Raw genomic sequence first — 4,923 nt, forward strand, 5'->3', positions numbered from 1 at the left:
TCTCTGTGTATGTGTGTGTGTGTGTGTGTGTGTGTGTGTGTGTGTGTCTCTCTCTCTTTCTCTCTCTCATTCTCTCTCATCTCCTCCCCCTCTCTCTTCCCTTTTCTCTCTTTCCGCTTAACTCTTTTTTTTTCTCTCTCTCCTCCTAACTCTTTCTTTTTCTTCCCCTGCCTTGTCCCCTCCCTTTTCTCTCATACCTCAAACGTCTCTAGATCTACCCCTGGAAGGTTATACAATTTGTTGTAGGGTCTTTGCTCTACCCCCATCCTCTCGCTCCCGCCACCCACCCTCCCCATACACCCACCCGTGCTCTTTTCACGTATCATTTCTCTAGTCTAAGGCCTTGTCTTAAAAAAAAAAATCAAAACAAAAACACCAACAATGTTGTTTGCGAACTTTCCGTACTGCATAATCTTATTTTAATACATGCATTAGCAATCTTCAAACTATGCCTTCCACTTCATTCCTGGTGTTTAGCATTTTTGCACGCATGCGCAATGTTCACGGGTACGCAAAGAACGATGACGAAGCACACGGGTCGTAAAATCTCGAACGCAAATGAAAAAAAAAATTCCCCAGGCTATAGATCTATTAACATAATGTACTTCTCTATTGCCACTTATGGGACAATCCAGAATCAAATAGACTTCACCCCCTCGTTCTCAGTGGCTAATGCGAACGGCGAAGCCATGTGACAGCCGTTATATTAATCTCAAGGGTACTCAAATCCTGATAGGCTATTGAACCGGCGCCCATTAACGTTTGAAAACGACTTCTAAACAATTTGATTATAACGCTTGATTCAATTCTTTTAACGGCGAATAACTCGGGCTTTAATAAACGGTTTAATCATAACTTTTAGCTTCCCGTTAAGAAGATTTGTAATTATAAAAATGACTTTGAAAAGAGTTGATGTGGGTAACATTTATCCTTAGAAGAAGCTTATCTTTGCCACAGAAGTTGCCTTTTTGTGGTGATTACGGACAAGTTTATCGCTGGCCTCGTTAACGGAAAGGCACGCAGCCAAGCGAATTTACGTTGGAAGGGGGGGAAAGAAAACAAATTGAGCGTGATGTACACATAACAATATTGTTGTTGTTGCGTGTCTTTGACTTTGAGTATCCTGGTAGGGGAGTTGAGGGATTATAGCTATAATTGCCTCATTCTCTTGTAGTTGTTTTCTCCAAACAATTACTTTGAGCTTGAGTTTGAGAAATTAGAAAATCATCGGTTGCTTTTCTGGCTCGGCTAAGTTAGCTCTACTTATCCTTTTACGAAAAGATGCACTGATTTTTTATGTCTCCATAAGAGTGAACTTCGTTACTTTTGAAGTTTTAATTATTTTCTAAGAACGATTAATCCGCCCCCACCCCCACCCCACGCCACCCACGCCTTTCTCTTTTTAAAATGAACTGCGTTGTGGTTTTTTTGTCTTTGTTTTTGCTTTTGGCTGTTGTTGTTGTTGTTGTTGTTGTTGTTGTGGTGGTGGTGGTGGTGGTTGTTGTTGTTGTTGTTGTTGTTGTTGTTGTTGTTGTTGTTGTTGTTGTTTTCGACGCATATTCCTTTAAAAAAAGCATGCAGCACGTAATGCACCCCTTCAAACACCTTTTAGAACCCAGAAATTATAATAATCCTTGTCTTATGTGCTTAGTTTTCGGGCCTGTATTCACTCGTCTATTATTCATTTGTTTTCTAAGTATCTGTGTGTCTATCTATCATTAGATGGGTAGATCTAGATCTATATTCTTTTTAAAAAATATTTTTGAGGCAGCGTGGTGGAATCAGGCTCTCGTCAAAATAATGAAATCGAAGAAAACAGCAGTTTTCTCCTTGCATAGCCATTTTTATCAAATTTTTGTTTTTTGACTCAACACCTTTTATGTCCATTTACAAACACATTACTTTGAGGATTTCACCGAAACGTTGATTAAAGGCACAAGAATATAAATTTACAGTTTCCTTGGACTCTCCAGCTTTGGAATTTACCAAGCTTTGGCGGCCATTTTCTCACAAATTTTACCTCTGAAAACAGGTGACCCCCACCTCTTCTTTCGCAAATATCTCAACTTGTATTCAAGATAAATGGACATTTTTTCATCCAAATAAAGGCAAGTGAACAAGCTTTAAGATGATACCGATACCTCTACATGCCCAAAAATTGACGAGAGCCTGATTCCACCACGCTGCCTCACAAATATTTAAAAAAAAACAAAAAACATTTTGCTGCTCGTATTCCTTTTCTTAAAGGGTAGAAAGAGGAAGACAAAAAGGGAAGGGGGTTTACATGGTATTCACAATAAGAGACTATGACAGCAACAACAACAACAACAACAACAACAGCAGCAGCAACAACAACAACAACAACAACAACAACAACAACAACAACAACAACAACAACAACAACAAAAACAGGTTTCCATTACAAGTATGTACATTTATTGTGGACAGAATCCCACAGTAGAAGTTTCTGGTCTTTTTTGTTTGTCAGGGCGGCGGGTGGGTGGATGGTTTGAGTCGGAGATGGACGCCTCTTAGATGACCTCACAGAGCTGAAAGGGACTGTGAATCCTGTGGCGTCGATGGCCTAGTGGTTAGGCTCTCGGACTCGCAACCGTAAGGTCGTGGGTTCGAATCCCGTCAGGGGTCAGGGGCTCGACGTTGTGTCCTTGGGAAAGGCACTTCGCACACATTTTCCTCACTTCACCCAGGTGGAAATGGGTATCCGGCTATAGACAGTGAACGATCTTGTCAGTTTGATAGTGTTTGAGCGCGTGAAATCCGCAGCTTGCACTGTATGCCTCCGCGGAAGCCGAGAATGTTTCAGAGTGTTCTCAAAGGGTCTGCTGGGGTAATGATAGTTGTAAAGCGCATAGAGCATGCTCTTGAGCATGGATATGCGCTATATAAATGCAATCATTATTATTATTATTATTAATCCACACTATGCCACACATGTCTCTTATATACACAAGGACGCCATGCTGCTTTGGTCTTGTTTTGGCGTTGCGTGGCGTGGCGTGGCGTGGCGTGGCGTGGCGTGATGTAACGTGACATGGTGTGGTGTAGCATGACGTGGCTTGACGTATGACAACTCGTATTCTAAGGCTTTTGTTTGTTTTAGTAGAGGTTTTACGGCGCTCGCAACTGTATAAGGTCATATGAGCGCCAGAAGATTAGAGGTGTCACAAGAGAGTAACAAACATAAAAAAAGAAAAAGGGGAGATAAGGACGATAGATGTTTGATGGGAAAGAAGGAGCAAACCACACAAGAGCACCCACCAACTATCCACTTCTAAGGCTTTGACAATTTATTTAAATCAAATGATGTATTATGATGATCGAATATTGGAGCAGGGCTCACATTATATGTGCATGTTTTCTCATGAAATGGACAATCTTACCTTGTGAGTGGGTGGTGGGTGGTCTGGTGTGGTTTGCTTCTTCGTACCTATCGAGCATCTATCCTCCTTTTCTTTGTGTGTTACTCTCTAGTAGCACCTCAAATATTCGGAGCATATAATATGTGAGGCAGCGTGGTGGAATCAGGCTCTCGTCAAAATAATCAAAGTAAAGAAACTTGCATTTTTCCACAGGTTTGTGATTTTTTAATTAAGTTTTTGTTTTTTTGGCTCAACATCTTTCATGCCCTGTAAAGAACTCATTTCTGTGTGGATTTATTTCAGAAAAACGTTGATTAAAGGCACAAAAATGTAAATTTTCTATTACCACGGATTCTTAAGCTAAGGAAATAACTAATCTTTGGCGGCCATTTTCTCACTAATTTTACCTCTGAAAACAGGTAACCCTACCTCCTTCATTCGCAAATATCTCGACTAGTATTCAAGATAAATGTATATATTTTTCATCCAAATAAAGAAAAGTAAACGAGCTTTAAGATGATACCAATAACTCTACATGCACAAAAATTGACGAGAGCCTGATTCCACCACGCGGCCTCACATATGACAAACTCTTGTTGCAAGTGCCGCAAAACTCTCTTACTAAACCTTAACAAAAGCGAATTATAGCATCTCACCCCAGGCCGTATAGTATCCTTTTTGTCAGAAAACAAAGAAAACGTCATAACTCCTCTAATGTAAGAAGCGTAAAGCAAAATTAATGTAAAGCAATACAATGTGTCTTGCTCACGATTATGAGTCCGGAGCCTAGCCACTTCACCACCTACGCTACAGAAGTTGAGAACCTCCGGAGTCTTTCTTTTTATTCGACACTCCAATAATTCCCACAATGATCGTACGTAACAAGATGGTTCACTCAGCCAAAAAAAAAGGGTCCGCGGAGGTCCACTCATTGTTTCAGATGGCACTGCAGTCTTTGTTTTGAAGCTCTCTTTCGTTTCTCCAGAAGAAGAATAGGAATAGCACCCCCTTTCGTGCGCTGATCGACTGCTGTTCATCAGCTGTTTAGGTTCGTTCAGTGCCGAGTTTTAGGTTTCTAAAATTTTCAATGACCTCTCACCTTTCATTCTAAAGTCAAATTAAACGAAGAAAACTGTCTCCTCTTCCTCCCGAAGAGTTTTTTTTGTCAGCGTAACCATTTTAAAAAAGCGTTCTTCCGAAATTTGAGTTCTTATTTACTCAAAAACTTGTTAAGTTTCACTTCGATTTTTTAAAAACACAAGTAGAGTAACTCAGTTCGCACAGGGCGCACATTTGCGAAGAGGGCGCCTCCGGATTTTTTTAAGGACACTTTTTTAATTGGCTCAAAGAGAGGAGTGGAGCATTTTGTTATGTACGATCATTGATCTTCGGGCGCTGATTAGGACAGTCGTCGACTCCGAGGGGAATGAAAGTCACAGCTCGTCTTAAAGAGAATATTTATTGACTCGATCCTTCCCACGCTCAGTTAAATTTTTTTCTTCCATTTCGTAATTCCTTCTCCATACTTCAGGATCCCGCCTCC

This window comes from Aplysia californica, unplaced genomic scaffold (genome assembly GCF_000002075.1).
Source record: "Aplysia californica isolate F4 #8 unplaced genomic scaffold, AplCal3.0 scaffold00931, whole genome shotgun sequence".
Taxonomy (NCBI): domain Eukaryota; kingdom Metazoa; phylum Mollusca; class Gastropoda; order Aplysiida; family Aplysiidae; genus Aplysia; species Aplysia californica.